Source organism: Mercenaria mercenaria, unplaced genomic scaffold, assembly GCF_021730395.1.
Source record: "Mercenaria mercenaria strain notata unplaced genomic scaffold, MADL_Memer_1 contig_1935, whole genome shotgun sequence".
NCBI classification, from domain to species: Eukaryota; Metazoa; Mollusca; class Bivalvia; order Venerida; family Veneridae; genus Mercenaria; species Mercenaria mercenaria.
The window spans coordinates 1-23243 of record NW_026459955.1 but is presented as its reverse complement, the minus strand read 5'-3'; the positions used below and the strand labels follow the sequence as shown (position 1 = coordinate 23243).

Below are 23243 nucleotides of genomic sequence, written 5' to 3'. Positions count from 1 at the left end.
ACTTAAAAGCATGGAATGTGATTGGACGCACTTGTTTACATACATCACATTGTTCTCAATATTGCTGTTGCACACAATGTTGAATGGCACCATGTGAGCTGCGTCATGCCGAAACATTCTGTGTAGTCTGATCCGGATCCATAATGTCTGCTCTTCAGTCAGTATAGGTATCATTTTATGGCCAGCAAACAGTATGGATTCTGATCAAACTTCACAAGTCTAGCTCTATACTGGGTTTTGCATGACGTGGCTCAAGTGTTACCACTCATTAGCAGTTCAGAATAAATTGTAAGCGATTTCAGGATTTTCTGTCATACAAAGCCTTTACTGTGTACTTATATCAGTCCTGTCAAATGCTAGGCCGGAAAAGAGTAGAGTTCCTGTAAAAACTCTATTTGCCATGAAGGATACTAAGGCTCATTACTCAGCCTCTCATACAAACAACCTTAATATTATTTTACGAAAGTACAGTACATTTCAGTCTGCATGGCTAACTTGTAGTAAATGATGTAACAATGTGATGTATGTAAACAAGTGCGTCCAATCGCATTCGATTCATTTAAGTTACAATTAAATGATGCTATGCATGCAGCATAGCTCAGGGTATTTTTAAAGAAAATATTAGAATCAAAATAATTGATATTTCCATTTCTGATATTTGAATGAAATATAGTCCATCACTATATTTTATTCAATGAGAAAATACAGGAAAACATTAATTTTATTATTTCTTAAATACAAGTTGAATTTAGTTTATGTAACCTAAGTTAAGGTATTGGGCCACTCATAGTAATGTTTAAAGAATGGCATTTGCTTGGTATATTCTTAAAGCTGACCATGTTTCTCACTTTGTTGCAATTTTTATACAACTTTTTTTGTAAGTTTTGTATAGTTCAGGATATTTCCTCAAGCTCAAGTAGAGACAAATTTCAAAGTGATGGCCACTATCCAAAACGTTCGCAGAGAATTCATTTTGGCATTAGCTTTGATAAAATAAAACATCAAACTATTGGTAAGCAATTATAAAACAGAAAATAAAACTGTCAATATACTTTTTTCTAGGTTGACTTAAGTAAACGGATTTAATGAGACAAAATTCTAACTCCATCATTGAAAAATAAGGGTCGAATCCTGTAGGTCTGTTTTGACTTTTGCAAACTTCATTCCAAAATAACCTTGGGGCAGAAGTAAAACCTACCTGCATTTCTTCCACAATATGTAATTCAAAGAGTTTATGCAAAATAGAGAACTTTTACCGCATGTAACTCAGTATTTTTGAAGATGTCTAACTCTACCCCTTCTGTTTCAGTTTCAGAGATAAATTCACTCTATACAGCAAAATATTGCTTATAAAATGATTTTGTTCCACTCTTGTACAATTATATTAAATCAATAATAAGTTTTGAAAGAAGTAAACACTTACTAGAAAAAATGAAAATAAGGAAAAAAAGTTGGTCCTAGTGGGACTTGAACCTACGCACCTCTGAAAATTGCAGTCAAAGTAGGTTTATGGTAGGAATTGAATACTCTTCAAAAAGGACGTACTCTATTACATGCCTAATACCTTAATCAAAGAAATAATTAACATTTAAACTTACTAAAACAGTCAAGCTAACTGACATGATTTAAGAACTTGTATCTCTAGTAAGTTACTATAGCGAAAACCAGAACAAATCAGAGACTACTATAAATATAATTATGCTAAGGGTCCCCCATCCATCCATAGGACCAAGTTTGGCAGCAGTTTCTATTTGAAATAGTTTCTCTTCCAATTATATTCCAATAACTAGACTAATTGAAAATAATTCCATCTCTGACCTAAGACATAACTAAATTGATCTGTTTTACAATAACATGCAGATACAATAGTTTCGCAATGAACAAAAACAGTTGTATAAAATGCAACAAAATACAAAAAAAAACTATGATAATGACTTATAAATTAATGATTCTACTGAAATTAGAGTCATTTTACAGAGAAAACATCAACTAAACTGCAGATACAATAGTTTCATTCTGAACTTCAAGGGTGATTTTTGAACATTTTCAACGTGAAACTATTGTATCTGATATTTTTCCAATTTTCTTGAAAAATACTTTCAAGATTAACATTTTGTCAAAAAGGATATATTTATAGAAGTATTTCGTATTATGTTGATGACTTTTATTCCATACAACATTTACGTCTTCAAATTAAATGGTTTTTCCTTCCTCCTGAAAATTTTACAAAATGCAGATACAATAGTTTCACGATCAACCCTCGATATAAACAACATTTTCAGAGTAACCTACGTGTAATTGGAAATGACATCGCATGATCATAAAATATTTATTACTGCAGACAGCAGTGGGTTCTTAAACGAGTGTATATTACTAAATGGATAATAATTCATAACTATAACAAAATGGAGATTATTTCATTGACGAAATGAATAATATTTATTTACGGGTAACCAACTACCGGTTGCGCGAAGTCCCGGTAATGTATATGATGCATACCTGTTACTAAGTAACAAACTTATACTGAAATGGATAATAATTTATAACTACAACGAAAAGGAGAATCATTTCATTGGCGAAATGGATAATATTTATTTCTGGGTAGATAACGACAGGCTGCGCGAAGTCAGGGTAATGTATATGACGCGTACCTGTTACTAATAAACTTATTACCGAAATGGATAATAATTTATAACTACAACAAACTTGAGAATGATTTCTATAACGAAATGGATAATATTTATTTCTGTGAAGCCGACGACCGGCCGCGCGAAACCCCAGTAATATATACACAATGTATCATGCATACCTGTAACTAACAACGTTTTTACTAAAATGAACAATAACGACCGGCTGCGCGAAGTCAGGGTAATGTATATGATGTGTACCTGTTACTAACAAACTTATTACTGGAATGGATAATAATTTATAACTACAACGAAATGGAGATATTGTATAACATTTATTTTTGGGGCCTCCGTGGCCGAGTGGTTAAGGTCGCTGGCTTCAAATCACTTGCCCCTCATCGATGTGGGTTCGAGCCTCACTCGGGGCGTTGAATTCTTCATGTGAGGAGGCCATCCAGCTGGCTTACGGAAGGTCGGTGGTTCTACCCAGGTGCCCGCTCCTGATGAAATAATGCACGGAGGGGCACCTGGGGTCTTCCTCCACCATCAAAGCTGGAAAGTCGCCATATGACCTATAATTGTGTCGGTGCGACGTTAAACCCAACAAAATAAATAAATATTTATTTCAGGGTAGTCGACGACCGGCCAGGCGAAGCTTAGGTAATGTATATTATGCGTACCTGTAACTAAAAAACTTATTACTAAAATTGATAATAATTATTAACTACAACGAAATGGAGAATATTATTTAATAGCCGAAATGGCTAAGATTTGTATTACCTAAATGGATAATAATCATGAGATATATATGGAGAACATTTATAGATCAATTATTTAAACAAATGTTTTTTTGTCTTATTTCCTAACGTGATCTCGCAGAATTTACCACCTGCCGCAATTAGGTTGCACGATACTTGTAATATAACTAAAATTGGAAGTTGAAAATGAAATGTTCAATTAAGTCCAGCCTTACATTTTGTATCCACTTATACTCAAATGGGAATCAGTTCCTTCCGTATTGAAAATAATAATCATCTTAAATTTAAAGTATTATTTTTCATTTCTCTTGATTCTTCGAATTTGAAATTTTTTATTTGAAAATTTGAAAGTGGCAGCGGTTAGATTTAAAAGAGGTGGTGGGGTGATGGCGTGTAGCAGGGAATGGTGTTCTAGACTTACATTCTTGTTCTTTTTTTTTCAGAATTCAGGTTTATCATAATTATTCTATTAAATTACGAATAATAACTTCTGCACACGATACATTTTCGATATGTAAATGATCCAGCATGGAGATATAAGAAATAAAATAAATAGAAATTCATATTAGGTGTTTTTCTTCAGTATGTAGTTTAAGTTCTGATTCATATCTAATGAATTTAGATATTTTTGTAACTACACTTCATCGTTTTAAATGAAAATGTCCATTAAAGTTCCAAAGTATATTCTTATAGATTTTAAAATACTAGGTATCTCGTGACATCTTAATTTTGTTTCACAAAACAGCTCCGCCACATGATATATTAATCCGTGTGCGTTCTTACGTTGTGGCATTGAAGACCGAAGACAGTAGATTGTATCATATCAAAGACATCTTATGGTTTCAGTAAATTTTATGATCCGCTCTATTTTGGGGACCTCGAAAGGATCTTGATAACGTAGGTGAGCTATGTTTGATCATGTATTATTTCATAATAGTTACGTATTGATTTCCGGTAGATCATTAAAACAGCAACTTCAGTAACATGGAGCCGCGATCCTCAAGTTTGTACATGTCATTCAAGTCAGAAAAAAATATATACAACTATTTGAAGTTGTAGAAAAAATAGATGTAATGAAAAATGACATTTTTGAGTGCAAGGAACAAGTTTTATATATGTATAATGTGTAGAATTAGACTGGAAATGCTTATTCTTTTCTGACGAAAATAAGAATAAAGCAGGCTTTTTCAGGTAAGATATGATAAAAATCATACATGTCTTAAATCAAAGCATACTATAATAGAACAAATTACTTGACTGAAATCATCTTTACAGTGGCAAAACATTTACCTGTTTTAGTTGGAAGCGGGCACGAATGAAATTAATATATTCTTAAAAAAAATCAAATTTCCTTTCCTGTGATATAAATTTCGTGAATGACCTATGACGTACGTTAAGATTATGACACATCAAAATATAAGACTTGCACAAAGCGTAACGAAGAGTGTAGCTGGAATATTGTCCGTTTTTCGAGTATAACATTTTTTTCGGGTCGAGAAATTTTGTCTAAATTTCAATCATAAATGCGCAAATATATTAACTTGCGTTTGATTAACAAAAACTTGCATGTTACCGAATTTGTTTTTTTTTTTCAGTACGACCGATTTTGTTTCCCCACCCTCGGAGCTAAAATGCGACGTTATTTGGTGGTGTTTTTCAAATTGCGCTACGGTTTCGGACGATTTCGGAAAACTTTTACTATTGAACAAATTGTCGACAGTCTATCGTAAAAATATACGTTCAATGAAAGCATATACTGAAATATAAGAAATAGCACATATAGATGTTTTTACACAAGTTATTGTTTGCTATGCTAATCAGCGGATTTTTTTTTTATTTAAACGCGCATGCGCTGTTTACGTGTGGAAAAGAACTCTCAACAATAAGAAAACCTACATAAAATTATCATTACTACTGTTTGCAGATCAAATTGCCCTTTCGCCTTTTCTTAAATCGATAGACTTGTACCTTTACGTCACAAAAGAAGCGATGCTGAAGCTATTTTTGGATCTCGTCTAAACGGGTAACTCCGCCTTTCCGATACGAGTAAAAAGTACTGAATTGACTGCATCACCGAGAAATGATGATTTAAATACTGTTGGAACGGGTGTTTAACCGGATTGTAACAGATGTACCAAATCTAATCTTCATTGAATCTTGCCACAATGCACACTACATTTAGGTAGCGTGGATGTGAAAAAAAAAGACACACTCTTACACATTACAGGCCTTTTTCTGCCTGAATTTCAGTATCTTTTGCTGCAGAATTTTCTTTTAAATAACGTATCTCGTGTTTAGTTTTCACTATAATTATAAAACGTACCTGACTCGAGTTATTGGATTCGCTCATCATTGATTGAAGGGCATAAGTTCGAATCCCGGAACCGACCATGACTCTTTAGTTGAAAAAAACGTCGGCAATTTCTTATGGAATATGTCAGTCTTAGTCTAACTAATTTGACGCGATTCTAGGAAACAGTTACGAGTTATTTTCTCCACTCGAAAAAAATTGTCATCGCTAGATATGGGTTTAAATGCTGAATTTGTTGCGAATTTGAGATAAATTCAAATAAAACTTACATGTTTCAAAAGGTAGTCCAAATAATTGTACTCAATAGTTGAATATCGTTTATTTTTCTACTGGTCGATATCCCCTTTAGGTAGACAACGTAAAATATCAAAATGTAAAATCGGTCTTCCCAAGGTCTCATTATTTAGACTAATCAAAAGGGGGATTGAAATAAGAAATAATATATCTCATCCAGTGATTTGTTATTGAATAAATCATTGTTTGGAGTTCAGATGCGAAGGAATTATCACGAGTGCGCAGCCCGAGTGATATAATAATGAACGACAAACAATGATTTATTCAATAGCAAATCACTAATTGCGATATATTATTTCGATTCTAACACGTTACAAAGGATTTTTTAAATACATCCTTGACGACATTCATTAAATATTTGCCCGTTTTCAATCGGTTTCTTTTCCAGCGCGCCGCTATGCCATTTGACGTCATGACGTAATAATTGTGACGTCAGAACAGTGATTTGTTGTAAAATAATTGACTGCTTTCTGCCTTCTTTGTTTAATAGGAAAATGAATAGGATCGTGTTAGAAGTCCTCATTAATTTATGTAAAAGTTATCATAATTCCCCTTAACACGAGTAACGTTACGCATAAAGTGCAAGTGATACAACCAATAACTTTACATGACGGTGTGCTGTTATTTATCCTTAATTATTTTGGTCATTTTAGAGTGACTGTCACAAATATAAAGCAAACTAAATATCGAATTTTTTTGATTTATGTGAGTCTATAACTGGTTCTTTCCAATGAACGAAGGCAGGGCTTATCAACTGCTTGTATGTAAATAACTGAAAGAGGGTTTAAACGACTTCAAATAAATAGTAGATAAATTCACATACACGTAAACCCCACCAACAAAAAAAACCCCAAAAAACTAGATCTATAATGGAGATAGATTTGCGATAGTTAAGCTACGGAAGACTCTGCAAAAGTTTGAATATCAAATAAATTTAGTTTTTGTGGATATGACAATTAGATCTACAAGTGTTACGTAGCTTGAAGGTTCACTGATACCTTTCTATAAAACCTTGTATACCTTGCGTGGTTGGAAATTACGTCGATAATAATTGTCATAACAAACAAAAAAACGCTGTTTTCATTTGAACGTAGTTGAAATATTCTATATTCTAAAAACAAATTCATTATCACCTTATTGCACTTTACAATGTATGCAAGTACGGCGATACTTCAAAGATAGAGTCAGAGCGCGCGCTTTGTGTGACGTCAAGATATTTTAGAAAAAAAAGTTTCACAATGTAAATGAATAATGTACTGTGGATGAGGCGGGGTTAACCTGTCAGGGTTACTCCGAAAATAGCTTCAGCTTCACCGTTTTTGTGATGTAAACGTGCAACTCTATCGATTTGAAAAAAAGTTGAAGGGGCAAGTTGATCTGCAAACAGCAGTATATTACGAATTATTTTGTCATTATAAAGATAATTTCAGTCAAGTAATTTATCATGCATTATATTTTGATTAAAGACATGCATGTTAATTAAACATATCTTACCTGAAACGCTTGCTTCATTCTTATTTTCGTCAGAAAAGAACAAGCATTTCTAGTCTTTTCCACACATCATACAAATATAAAACTTGTTCCCTACCTTTAAAAATTTCATATCGTTTCATTATATCTATTTTTCCCACAACTTCAAATAGTTGTTATATTTTCTGCGCCTTGAATGACATCTACATACTTTGGGGTCGCGGTTCCCTGTCACTGGAGTTGCTGTTTTAAGTGATATACCGGAAATCATTGCGTAACTATTATACAAATGGCATGATAAAACATAGGACACCTGAGTAATCAAGACCGTAACTTAATGTCGATAGTGTCCCCTAATAGAGCGGATCATAAAAGTTATTGAAGCAAATAAGATGGCTTTGATGTGATATACATTAATGCCTTCGGTCATCAATGCCGGATTATTATTGCACGTGACGGAGCTGTTTTGTGAATCAAAAAATAAACATTTGACGTAGTTTTAAAATCTATAAGAATATACTTTGGAACTTTAATATACGTTTTCTTTTAAAACGATGAAACTGTAGTTACAAAGATATTAATACTTATTATAAGATATGAATCGAATCAAGGACTATAACCACACACTGAAGGAAAATACCTGATATAAATCTCTATATTTTTATTTCTTATGTTTACATGCTGGATCATTTTCATATCGAAAATGCATCGTGCACAGAAGTCATTATCCGTGATTTAATAGAAAATTAGGATAACCTTGAATTCCGCAAAGAATATAACAGTTAAAGAGTGTAAGACTAGTGTTGAACACCCCTCCCCACTACCCGCCTCCTCTATTAAATCCGACCGCTGCATTCACCGTTCGAACTACTTTGGTAATGTCAAATAAAAAACTTTCAAATTCGAAGACACTATAGAAATAAAAATAACAATTTTAAGATGATTATTAATATTTTTGAATACTGAATGAATTGATCCCCATTTGAGTATAATTGGATACAAAACCAAAGGCTGAACTTTATTAAGGGGACGCATATTGCTACATTCACAGTTCATACAGAAATGCGGAAGGGGTGCCTATTCAAGAAATCGATGGTGGGAAAATTAAAAACATATTCCTATACTGATATAATACTGATGGACACCTGTAATATTCAGTACTTTGTGGATAAGGATGAGGTACTATGAATGTAATAGGAAAACAGAGGTCTTTGTGAAAGTACATTCAACACAAAATATTAAGCTTTTGTATAAGGAAAAAACAGGTTTTTTTACAATAACAGTGTTCCAAATAATGTTGAAGGGATGAAATTTTCTTTCTAACACACCAGGTTTGCCTAAACATGTAAAAATTTAACGCCACGCCATTTCAGCTCGGGATGGACGCCATATTTCTCATTGATAAAAAATGTAAACAAAAAAATCAGAGTGGGATTAGCATTGCAAGGGCATAACATGACATTCTACACAATGAATACCTTAGAACAGATATCTAAGATGCTACACAGGTCAGGCGGGTTAAATGCATAATGCCGATCACTTGAAATTCATCTTGAAAATGTGGTTAATTTTAGTTTATTTACATGGTTTTTAATTTTCCCACGACTTCTCGGCGATTCACTGCAGATGTATTACTGCGCCGGACGAAAGGTAACTCTAATAAACAACGGGAGACAACTTAGGTGTCAGCATGTGTACGATTTTTAAAAAAAACATGTCGATGATTATAATTTCTTATCAAATAATGAATCCTATTCAGATATTCGTTTTTAATATTAGAAAATTATTAATTTCTGTGGACATTTATCAAAAAATATTACTTACAGTGGACTACTTTGCGCATCAAACTGGTTTCCGCTTCAGTTGTGAGGCACTTCCGTTATACTTTTTGACAACAATAACAAAACACAAAATGAATCAATAAAGTCACTTATAAACCGATTGCTACTTAAATCAGTGTAAGTATAGTTGTTGTTACAACATTATACATGTTCGTTACGTTATGAGATAAAGTTTATCTTGAACTGCATAATCCATTAATTACGTTTAGATGATATTGCGTTTACAACTTATTTGACCCCGTTTATTTACGTGAATGACAGCATTCTCGTGCAACTCGTGCAAACACAGTTATGAAAAGTATGGTGGAGAATTCAAGGACAAATTATAAATGACATTAAAGTGAGGATAACTGTATATTCGTCCAGTTTTGATCATTGACATTCCTGCTGTGTATTAGTAAGTTTTGTGAACAATATTAGAATGTTACTTTTGCACATATACACATTGATTGGATCTCTCAACCAAATTCCATACCTTATTTTAGGGATTTTTAAGACAATACATTTTCAAAAGTTTGTTGAATGTGTTTTGATATTTAAGTGCATTGTAGTTCATGAATACCATGTTAAAAATTAATAATGGCAACATTTCTAGGCCCTTATTGTAAGCCACTAGATTTCTGTAACGATAAATGTTTAATGTATTAAGGGGAATATACTCTTTAAGTTTTGGAATGTGGCATTCCTTGACCACCGTATCTTTTCTTATGCACTACTTTGTAAACAAACTAAATAATGTGTTTTAGCTTACATATACGAAATGAAAAGCAAGACAGTGAATTTATTTCACATTCTTTCTTTAAATTAGAATCTGTAGGAGATTGATAAATGTTTGGACAAGGTGAAGCACTATTATTTTCGCACAAAAAAGTATTAATTGTTGACTTTGAATGTACACAATAAGTCTTATGTAATTCAACAATAACTTTCTTGTTTCAGTTTTTCTCATTTTTATTTTAGTGAGCAATCCTTTATGTACTTATAACAGTTGAAACAGTATCCATTTCATGTACCAAAATCTTGTACTTTTTTGCAGGTAAATTTTATCATACCCCACCCACTTTTTTCTAATTTCAAAGAATGCGTCCCCTTAATTGAACATTTTATTTTCAACTTCGACTTTTATATATATTTCAAGTATCATGTAAGCTAATTGCAACACGTGTTAAGTTATGTGAGATCACGTTAGGAAAGTAAACAAAATCTTTGTTATTACTTTAATAATTCATGGAAAATATTTCTATTTCAGTTTTGTTAATCTAAATTTGTCGAGATCAAAAATGCCGAAGAAATAGTCCATTAATCCAAAATCATCAATGATAATGCGCATAAGTTAAAGCTTTGGTTTACAAAGATCTACATACATTTTCCTTTGTCTTTCGGTGGGTATTTACTATAAAACAAACTCATTATTGCTCGAATAGATGAAAATACAATATAACTCTAATGTAATTTATATTGCGCAGTCATGTCTTTTTGCCCTACGTAGAGTGCGCATGCGCGAAAATTGTTTCCCGCTGCCAAGGAAGTAGTTGTCTGAAAAAGGTCTATACAGTAAATCGAAATATAATAGAAAAATGAAGTAAACGCGATGTTATTTGGTTGTATTTTTAAAGTGACGCTGATAGTTTCGGACGATTTCGGAAAATTTGTGCTATGGAGCTTATTGTTGACATGATTTCGTTAATTTATACGTTTACTGATGGCATGTACTGGAATATAAGAAAATAACACATAGGACTATAATTCGAGTTATAACAGAAAAGAAGTCCCGGCTAGTTTTGAGCTGTGAACTTTCGTTTTGTTTAACTTAATTAACTTAATTAGCATTTGAGTTTAATGTGTGATTATGATTGAATTACTCCTGTCAGAAAGCGCATCATATGAAGAAAAATAATGTTTTTCAACTTTATTAGTATTCGATTTAAATGTGGGATTTATGGTGTTCCGTTAGGGCCAGCGCCTACTCCCTGTAAATGGGAAGGGCGAAGGTACGACAGTTCGATGGCGAAGCGCGACAGTATAATGGCGATAACACGACAGTACGATGGCGACAGTCTCTTCGGAATCAACAGTCGCGCTTCATCGTAGTGTAGCGATCTGCAATTCACCATTCACTATCATAGTATCAACATCCTAGTGTTGCGGTTTACCAACGAACAGTCGCGTTTCGCTAACGCACTGTCGCAAGTGTAGTTTTCATGATGTTAACCTGACAACAAATATTTTTAACGTTCCATGGCTTGCAATATAAGAGCTGATTAAAAACATCTTGTTACAAAACAAGTTATTACAATTACATGTATCATTATTTATTTTCCAGCAGAGAGGTTAATTTTGAATACAATATTTTGTTTACAAATAACATTCGGTCGGGTGGTATTCGTTTGAACAACAGTCTACCGGTTGATATTTATTTTATAAACCTCATGAAAACAATAGACCAACTGATAAAATTGAACAGTACATTGCAAATAAGGTATATAAACAGAAAAATAAGGGCGAAACACGACAGTGCGATGGCAAAGCTCGACAGTTCGATGGTGACACTGCGATTGAGAAGCGAGACAGAGCGATGGCGACGCGTGACAGTACGATGAGGACATTTCAATGGAGAAGCGTGACAGAGCTATAGCGATGGTAACACTGGGATGGCGAAGAATGACAGTACGATAGTGACGCGCGACAGTGCGATGTCGATGGTGACACTATAATGGTTAAGAATGACAATGCGAATGTGACACTTTGATGGCGAAGCGTGACAGTAAGATGGTGAAGCACGACAATACGATTGCGAAACAGTACTGTAGCACTTCGCCATCGCATTCTCATGCTTCACCATCATTTCTTTTTGTTTGTTTGATTGTTTAATACGACGTTTTGTTCCATAACATATCAGCTGAGCTGCAAATTTCTGAGTGTCAGTCGCGATCTCTGCGACATTATTTGTGATTGTGAACTTCAACGCATCTTCTACTGTTACAGTAACTGAACACTTGAGTGTTTGATCAAACCATTCTGCTTGATACACTTTAAAGAGTTCATATGCATCTTCGACATCACAGTGGGCATGATATGTCTCCTGCAAGAATTCAGATTACAACGAAGTAGGTATTGTTTGATATCTTGAAGTTTTCTTTCTAATATGTAATGAAAGAAACGTTAAATGAGCAATCGAGCTCGAATAACAAACAGAATATCAGTGATGAAAAATATAGAATATTTCTTTAAACTAAAAATGAAAAAGTGAACAAATTCCGTTAACAATAAAAATTCAACTTGTTGGATATTCTATACTCCTCATACATATAGCAACAATCCGATATCTAAAAGCGCACAGTGGTAATATTTTACATTGATGTCGTCCATGTATGTGCAGTCTCGTTGTGCTTTAGAAAATTTTGAAACGGTAACATGCATGAGTCCATTATAACACATATCATATTTACATCAAATACTTATAATGAAAAAAATAAAAGATTTTAATGATTTGCTTTTTGACAGAAGTAATTCCATTAAATTCACGTATCAAAATCGAATGCTAATGAAATTTATTATAATTGAAGTAAAAATCAAAAGTTCGGAGCTCAAACCTAGCTGGGACTTAGTTTTCTATTATAATTCGATTTACTATATATGTGTTATTTCTTATATTTCAATATATGCTTTCATTGAACGTATATTTTTACGATAGAATGTCGACAATATGTTCCATAGTTACGGTAGAAGTTTTCCGAAATATTCCTAAACATTACCGTAATTTGAAAAATACCACCAAATACGTCGCATTTTAGCTCAGTGGATGGGGAAACAAAATCGGTCGTACTGAAAAAACGAATTAGGTGACATACAATGTTTTTTTAATCAAACGCAAGGAAATATATTTGAGCATTTATGATTGAAATTTAAACAAAATTTCTAGACCCGGAAGAATGTTATACTCGAGAAACGGACAATTTTCCAGCTAAACTCTACGTTACGCTTTGTGCAAGTCTTACATTTTGATGCGTCATTATCTTAACGTACGTCATAGGTCATTCACGAAATTTATATCACAAGAAAGACATTTGAAATTTTTAAAAAATGTATTAATTTCATTCGTGCCCGCTTCCAACTTAAACAGAGACATGCTGAAAACCTTAGAAAAACAATGAAAGACGCCAAGAAATGACGCCAGAAAAGTGCCGTTAGTGGCCAAGTTTGACAGCGCACCAAACTAATGTGACTTTAATAAGAGCCAAACGTTAAACGGAAATAAGAAATATCCTCAATTTTCCTCCTTAATTTTTCATAGATCTATTAATTTTTTTTAAAGGTCGCACTCCACCTCAACTGTTAAGCAAGCAGCTCAGGTGAGTGAATAATTGCCATCATGTCTCTCTTGTTTATTTGTTTACAGGCATTGAAATGGCGGAAAACATAACTGAAAAGGACAATTTTCTTCGATTCGTAGCCTTCTTTGTTGACATAGGAACGGAAACGGTTTTAGAAGTGTTTAATTACTGCCAGCGAAAAGACCCTCTTATCATTATATTTCCTAATTGTTCTAAGACAGTTGCCAAACAATTACAGAAAGTGTTACAAAAATCCCAGTTTTATATTGTCAAATCTGCTCAAAATGCCGACAATTTTGACTTAAGTATCTTGATAACACTTGTGAGCTCCTTGTTTTCTCATATTCTTCCAATGCCTGTGAATGGATGGGGCAAGACACCAGCAGCAACAGACAATTCCATATCTGCTGATCTACTACGTCTTCGATCGATTCGGAACAAAATTGTTGCACATCGCAACAAGACTTGTTTATCAAGTGTTGAATTTGAGAAATTTTGGAAAAAGGTAGAAGACACTTTGGTGAGAATATATCAACACATTGATCCTGGTAACGAAGACGTACTAAAAAGTCTTGCAGAAAAGATTGAAAAATACAGACACAAGACTATAGAGGCCAGTTATGCAGAGAAGTGCTTTGTAGATTTGAAAAACCAGGTAAAATATTTAGAATTATTATAATTAATAATGGGAAAACAGGCATTGTTATTTCAGCAAATTAATTCATTAATTCATCAAATCGATAGATACACCATACCGATAATATTACTGCTGATGACTATTTAGAATTGTACAATACGAACTACTGTATTACTAGTTCTGGCTACCATAACATAACTGACGCTATTTTTATTTTTTGATGGTCGCGTCTATTACGTTATGGAGTAACCACATTTATTTATTAACGAGGTCGAACCGCCACATCTGCGCACTGACTCGTGAGAAACTGCTGACGTCCCGCGAAGTTCGTCGCACATGGTTATTTTTGAATATCAGTACCAATATTTTTATATCTATCAATTCAACTGACTTATAAATGTAAGCATTTTCAACACAGTTTATGAAAGATAAAAGGTAAGGCTAGATTGTGCACACACAACTTATAAACAATCAGACATGTTAGAAAAAACAACCATGTGACAAACATGCACAGATACACATAAACACACACATAAACAGGTAAAAACAGCTAAGGACGGCCGGCGGACAAAATTGTGGTGGGCACGATAACTTACTCAGGTTAAAATGAGTGGCAGAAAATGCAAGGAAGCATAAATGCAAGGGAACGGGATGGAATGGGGTACTAAGAATAGTAAAGAGAAAAAAGAAAGAAACGCTAAAACAAACATGACAACATACACAACACAGAGTGCGAGATAGACAGAAAACCATTTGAAAATAGGGGCACCGCTTTGGAACGGCCAGTAACATATAAAAAGGAAACTGGTGATTTAAACCCGTTCAGGGCATGTCAACCTTGCACTTACCTTATTTTCAACATGTTAGACAAGACAGTGTAAATCAGTCTCCGCAGAGAAAGGCTTCAACATTAGTGACAAAATACGAGATCATATAAGTATGGGGGCCCATAATATCTACATGCACCCCTCCCTAGACTTTTTTAAAGTACCAAATTGTACGGCTACACCAGCTCTTTAAAAAAAGATGTTCCCTGGCACAAAAATACTCTATTGAACTATATATGATTTCACTGTTTCCATGGCAATTGTTCTTTTGTTTGGAAAAGGACAACCATATAGACGATAATTAGCCATATCTTGGTAAGTTTTGGTGATAAAACAATAACAATGGTGACAAAATGGAGCTAAGACATTGGTCTTTAGCAGCATTTTTTATGCTAATTACCTAATTTACATATTCATGAATATTAATGAGAATATTACAAAATGATAAAATCTTGTTAAAAATATGTTTTAAATCAATTCAAATGTACCAATCAGTTTTGATCTGGTCTTAAAGTCTCTCAGTATTTTCTAAAATATTATTTTGTTACTCTTATGGTATTTTTTTAAACTCGAAACTAGGTGTGCTTAGCTAGTTTGTATAAAATGAACCAGTGCCACAAAGAACGAATACAATTCTGAGACCACTAAACTGAATAAAATGATATAATTAATTTCTATCAATGAACGATTTTGTATGATCTATAATGTTCACAGTTATAGCGTGTTGATTTTGTTTTGCTGTCAAACTCTTTGCGTCAGCCCTGGTACAATGAAATGGTTAAATCCGTCTCGCCTGACCGCGTCTGACACTCTCTTCTTCAAAGCTGCTGGTCTCCCCAAGGGTCTTCCAGCAGTTGCTCTCTGCGAATACCTCATTTGCATACGATATTATGGTAATTTGGGCATAGTCTATATAAATTCCAAGCGTTCTGCATTACCATATCTGGTATAAAAGTAAAGAATGGCAACATTTCTTTGGCCTGATGGAAATTCGGTATGTTTAAGTCCATTCTGTCAACACCTTCCATGCAGCGATTATATAATAAGTCTTGGGTGTTCGATGTCAATGAACCTCCTTTCTTGTGGGTTGGCTCAACTGGAAAACAGTTTGGCCCGATGTAAACAGTATCATTATCATTCCATTCGACTAACAGGAAATGATTGTCATATTTGTAGTTAAGCGTTCCACGTGGTAATCCCTTCAGAGGACGTAAGGAGCACTTTTCAATTATGTTTGATCTCACTGTTCCTGTCCCACCAATTCCCATTTCATACAGCCTGTCCAATAGAAGAATACTTGTGAAGAGATTGTCAAAGTATAAGAGACAATGCTGATTTGGTGGCAGCTCGGAAATAAGGTCAAGCACGACGCCCCCATCTAATCCCATTTCATGCTGACCAGCACCAGCGCCTATGTATGGCTCAAATTGCACGAGGTACCCGAGTCACGTGTTCAGACACCATGTTTTGTAACTAAATCGTGTTGGCTTTCCTCTAATAAACTGTTTCACACTGTGTCTTCCGAAGTATGGTATCGTTGATTCATCAACTGACAAATTTTGCTACCCGGGTAGAAAAAAGGCATCGTTCGTTGACCGTTGACCAGAGGAACGGCCAAGAACAAGCGCATTTCTTCTACAGTCAATCTAAAAGTATGGTTACCATTTTGCTGGACGTAAGTGATCGTATGATTCCTTATCATTGAACACACCTCATTGTCGAAGAAAATCTCACGCAGATCTACAGGCTCCATATTTCTTTCTAGAAATGCTGGCGTTTGCATGTTCCATGTAAAACGATCGGTTTGAGTGGCGGGTATATCTCTGCATCGCCAGTGTCTGAGTACAGCCTGTCTCTGTTTCTCTGTTGTCGCTGCCCAGAGACATTACTAGGAAACGCATGGTATGCTCCTCTTGGTCGTGCCATTCCCCTGCATGCGCTTGGCCTAATAGGCCATTGTTCTTGGACTGCCTTTTCGTCTTGATAAAGCATCAAAACACCAGAAATGAAAACAATTTTTGAGAAAATAATTACATAAATCAGATATTTTTTCGTTTAATTTCGTCAGATCATCCTTGTTGCTAACCATTTCAACATTTAAAAAAAATTGCAAATACTGGCAAAATATTTTTTCTTTGGAAACAACATTATACATACCAATTTCGTTATGTGAACTACGTTACATAGTGAGCAGGGATGTGCCTAATTATAATTGTAATTAATTAATTATAATTAATTACAAATTTTGATCTAATTGAAAATAATGAATAATTAAGCACAAACTAAATTATAGTAATTGAAATTAATTAATTACTGACTTAGAATTGAGTAGTAATTGTAAATTAAATCTTACATTTTACTGATCAAAGGGCGTGTTTAATTTTCACAGTGACAGTAAATAGCTGACAGGTATTGTTGTATCAACAATCAGGTGTTAGAGGTGTTAATCCCTATTCAGTTCTATTAAGTTTGATCACTGGATGAACATTTTAGTCACTAAACCTAATAATTAGGAAAGTACTGAAAAACTGGTATTGAAACTTGTCATTCTGTCGTGGTATTACACATAGTGCACATCATGAATTCATCAGCTCTCAAACATTTTATCCATCCAAATGATACTAGTGGAAATTTTCAAGCAACATGCAGACACTGCTCAAGGGAATACAAGTGCAGTCTACAGTCTTCAAATTATTTAACATGCATGCATTAAGTAAATGATTTGATTGGCTGCTTTTATGCACATTTTGTCAAAGGTTGGAATTGTAAATAATTATGTTGAATAATAAAAATGGTTTTGCAAATGACTGAATTGTTAGAGATAAAATAATTAATTATAATTAAATACTTTTGGCAAAATAATTGAAATTAATTAATTACTTTTTGAAAATAGCTTGTAATTTAATTTAATTTAATTAGCAATCTTCTCAATGTAATTGGAATTAATTAATTATTTTTGAAAATAATTAGGCACATCCCTGATAGTGAGTGTATACATTCATTATACCTGTATGACAACTAGAATCACATTAAAAACACGATTCTTTCTTCAAACATTTTGCTGAAACAATAAAAAAACTTTTTAACAGAATGTATTTACCACAGACATATATTTTTGTCAGATTTTTGCCTTTTAAAAGGTGTCTGATTAAAATATCTCTGTTTTACACCATTTTCTAAATATCGTATTTTGAAATTTAACTGTGGATATCATAATAATGTTTCAATACAGGACAATACATTTAGTTACAGGTATTATGACTTCACGTTATGAATAATCCAGTACTGGAATTTAGAAGAAGCGAAATCCGCTATACAAAAACAAATGGTGTTTGGTAACGTAGTTCGCCATTCTATAATTTGAAGGCTATAGATATGACGTTGCCGTTAATTTATGTTGTATAACTTTTTATAACTAAAGCCAAATACCTTCTTCACAATTTTATATTGCAATACAGTAATTTTATACATTTTATATTTTCACAAAATTCTTATTTTAGAGTACTTTAAGAATAGTGGATTATGAAATTTATGAGTTAACGTAACTGGACTAGCTGCGATGTAAAGAATCCTGCCATATTTATTCAAAATAGACATAAATTCACCACAGTTAACGAATATTGACTAGGGACCACAATAAAAAGAGGAATGTATGGGGCAATAGCTAATACTAACTATATAACTAGTAAGAAGTGTAACCAACATTTATGTATAAGGATTTCAGTTGAGAGTGTTTTGATCAGCTGTGCGCTAAGTGCTGCTTTACGCTTAATATCAAAAGTAAAAGTAGTGACAGTTAACGTAAAGAATGTGAACTAGATGTAACTCAATTTAAAGAACAGGGAACGAAAAGGACATAAAGTTAATGCGGACTAGTACATGTATTTGGTAACGTAGTTAACTAAAATGCTTATTTGTAATATTTGTATTCTTGCTTATGATAGAAATGCAATACGTTAAAGTTAATACAAATAAGTTAAACATGTGACATAATGTTTAAGTCTGTTTAAGTCTATGAAACAACAATGCAACGTCATTTTCTAAAATGATAAAACAATTCTGATCAGAAATCAATTGATGTTAACTACGTTACCATTTTGTGAACTACGTTACCATCTCTAGCATGCTCTCCATGTATTATCGATACGCTTGCATTTAATGTAGCAGTAACACACCAAAAAGTCATCATATTGCCACCAACAAGAGGGTCATGATGACCCTGGATCGCTCACCAGAGTAATATGAGCTACATGTTTCAAATGTCAAACTGATGATTTTTAGAATTTTTTTTGGAAGATTTTCTGATGTACAATCAAACAAACTTGGGCGGGGCCAATTTTACCCCGGGGTCATGATTTGAACAAATTTTGTAGAAGTCTACTAGGCAATGCTACATGTCAAATATCTAAGATCTAGGCCTTCTGGAATTTTTTTGAAAAAATTATGTAAAATCAAGTGACCCCTGGGGCGGGGTCAATTTTGACCCCGGGGTCATGATTTGAACAAAATTTGTAGAGGTTCGCTAGGCAATGCTATATGTGAAATATTTAAGCTCTAGGCCTTCTGGTTTATTTTTAGAAAATTTTGAAGATTTTCCTATGTAAAATCAAGTGACCCCTGAGGCGGGGTCAATTTTGACCCAAGGGGTCATGATTTGAATAAATTTTGTAGAGGTCCATTAGGCAATGCTACATGTGAAAAATCTTAGCTCTAGGTATTCTGTTTTATTTTTAGAAAATTTGAAGATTTTTCTATGTACAATCAAGTAACCCCATGGGGCGGGACCAATTTGACCCCAGGGGTCATGATTTGAACAAATTTTGTAGAAGTCTACTTGGCAATGCTTCATGTGAAATATCTAAGAGATATGCCATCTGGTTTATTTTCAGAAAATTTTTGAAGATTTTCCTATGTAAAATAAAGTGATCCCTGGGGTGGGGTCAATTTTGACCCCGAGGGTCATGATTTGAATAAATTTTGTAGAGGTTCATTAAGCAATGCTACATGTGAAATATCTAAGCTGTAGGCTGTCTGGTTTATTGTTTAGAAAATTTTTGAAGATTTTCCTAAGTAAAATCAAGTGACCCCTGGGGCGGGGTCAATTTTGACCCTTGGGTCATGATTTGAACAAACTTTGTAGAGGTCTACTAGGCAATGCTACATGTGAAATATCTAAGCTCTAGGCCTTCTGGTTTATTTTTAGAAATTTTTTGAAGATTTTCCTATGTTAAATCAAGTGACCCCTGGGGCGGGGTCAATTTTGATCCCAGGGTCATGATTTGAACAACTTTAGTAGAGGTCCACTAGGCAATGCTGCTGTGAAATATCTAAGCTCTAGGGTTTCTGGTTTTTGAGAAGAAGATTTTTTAAGATTTTCCTATGTAAAATCAAGTGACCCCTGGGGCGGGGTCAATTTTGACCCTTGGGTCATGATTTGAACAAATTTGGTAGAGGTCCACTAGGCAATGCTTCACACCAAATACTTAGCTCTAGGGCTTTTGGTTTTTGAGAAGAAGATTTTTAAAGTTTTTTCCTTTTGGTTGCCATGGCAACCAGTGTTCTGCATGGAATTCAGTTCTTTGAACAATTTTGTAGAGCTTTACCCCAGGAACATTCCTGTGAAGTTTGGATGAAATTGGCTTAGTGGTTTATGAGGAGATGTTGTTTAAAGGAAAGTGTGGACGGACGGACGGACGACGGACGGACGCCGGACGGTGAGCGATCACAATAGCTCACCCCGAGCACTTTGTGCTCAGGTGAGCTAAAAATGATGAAAATTGATATATATCAGTTGTTTAACTTACTTGATCTATTACGAAACAACGACTGGTTAATATATGTTTGTTTGAGTTACTTTTATTTGATGAAATCACACCTGGGATGCAGCATCCTTGTTTAAACAGAACACCGTGAAGTGTAGTCAGTCCCCATGTGTATTGCTCCCCAAGATATTAGTCCTAGATTTAAATATTACACATTTTGTTTATTTGATAGTAACGTAGTTCACGGTAACATAGTTCATAAAAAAATAGGTTAAGTCTGTCTGACTTAATAAATATGATGCACAGTAAAACTTTTTTTGCTTTAATATTATACTGTTTACTAATATGCATTAATTGAGAAATAGGCATACCTTTGTTTATATTGCATAAAGCAGTAATGTATGGTAACGTAGTTCACAAAATAATGTAAAACTAACTCCGTATCTATTTTAAGGGAATATTTTGTTTTAGATTTATCAAGACACGAACGAAATAATTTCTTATTGTACCCTTTCTATGTTTTGACTGTCTTCGAGACTGATCATAGTACGTAACAACATACGCATTGATTTTTAAATGTTCAGCTCAAAATGGTAACGTAGTTCACAGAGATTTCTGTGACAAGACAGTGGCCCAGTTGTTCAAAACTTTCGTTAAATTTAACGAATCGTTAGCATAAATTGCGTTAAATTTTGACTTTTTCGTTAGGTAACGAATCGTTAAATTTTCAGTTGTTAAAAGCATTGTTAAAACTTTTGTTAGTTAACGAATCGTTAAATCCCTAAACGAAACGTTAACTTTTTAACAATAAAAAATCAGTGCAATGTATCCCATAAGGCCATATTCATATTTCCTGTTAGCAAAAAAAACCAAAATGGCTGACAGTAAGTGCATTGATACAGCTGAAACAAAAATTAAGAGAAACAGAAGCAATAACTTCTCTCCAAGTGAAATAATTACTCTTCTTGAGGAATACAAAAAGTAAGAAGTGGGCTTGAGGGCACAACACTCTCAAATAGCATGAAAAATGATCTGTGGGTAGGTATTGCCCACAGAGTGTCTGAAGTGGGTAATGCCTATAGGACTGTGAAGGAAGTAAAAACTAAATGGGAAAACTTGCCAAGGAAATCAAAGGCTCAAAATCAAACCTTCAAGAAATCTCTGACACAGACAGGTGGAGGTCCGCCAGTTCAATCTCCACAAGGTGTTTTTAAGGAGATTATTGATCTTAACCAGGACAACGAATCCTTCCAAGGAATTGATGGAGGAATTGAAACTGGACTTAGTAAGTACAATCTGTGCCACACTAACTTTACATTGAAATAGGTTTTTATTATTAACATGCAACTCGCTTTAAAAATATCCATATTAATATGAAATACTTCAATTATCGTATGTTTATAACTGGGAAATGCCACTTCGTCGTCTGCAGTGTTATGATTCTAAAATTAGAAAAACAATCTATTTATAGATGGGATCCCAGCCTCATGTTCGCGTACCTCTTCAATTAAAAACACGCTTTGGTCTTCAATTTAAGCATTTTATGACCTACATTATCTGACGCCCGTTTATGGACCATAGCACTGTAACATAACAGTCTTTATGTAACATTCAAGTGGACGAGAAACTTGCATGTTTCCCTTTTTATTTGACCATCTTATTCTCTGTTTTCATGTACATCGGTTTTCTCTATTGAAAATAATTGAGCATGTAGAATATGTTCTGATATTGCGCCATTCATGGTGGCTATGCTATATTTTTCAGTTGCAAAAGAATTTGATAAAAAAACTTCCGGTTTATTTCACTCCATCAGTCTTATAAAATCAATAATCGTCTCTTTTATTTTACTTGCGTTGAGTTACAACGGTGATAAAATATTGACTCGATAGACCCTGGAGAGAGATATCGTTCAACTCGACTAATAGAAACAACCGAAAAAAAGGAAACTGGAGGCCCTTCATAGGGGGTCTATCAATTTTCACTTGTAACTTAAGTGCAGTATAGATTATAATCATAAAGGGTAAACAGTTATGCCCGTGAATTTTTATTGTCTTTGAAACTCTAAATTCTGGTACTCGCTATGTAAACTCGTCTTAAGATAGGAACAATCCATGTTGTTGTTTTGTCTCCACAGCTCCTTTTAAAAATGCAATACTAAGAAGGCTACCATAATGTTTTTCAGACGGAGCTATTGATGATGATTCATGTGAGGGATCGTGTGAAACGTTAAATAGTAAGGGGTTTGTTTAAGACATTAATTTAAATATTTAGATCGAATTTTTAATAAAAATATTTAGCAAATTTATCAAGACAATTTATCTTAAAGTTCGAGTAGATCATACACATCTAGAACTAAATAGTAATTGTGTAATTTGTATGATC

At 33.9% G+C, this 23243-nt stretch overlaps 1 long non-coding RNA gene across 1 annotated transcript in view; it reads left to right on the top strand.

Annotated features, from left to right (window-relative positions):
* The window catches only part of LOC128552006 (uncharacterized), a 29354-nt gene extending 15069 nt beyond the window's left edge, over positions 1-14285 (top strand). Inside the window, exons 2-3 of the long non-coding RNA XR_008368945.1 lie at positions 3257-3287; positions 13701-14285. This is a non-coding gene — a long non-coding RNA (uncharacterized LOC128552006). The remainder of the gene's footprint in view (positions 1-3256; positions 3288-13700) is intronic.
* The last annotated feature ends 8958 nt before the right edge of the window (positions 14286-23243 follow it).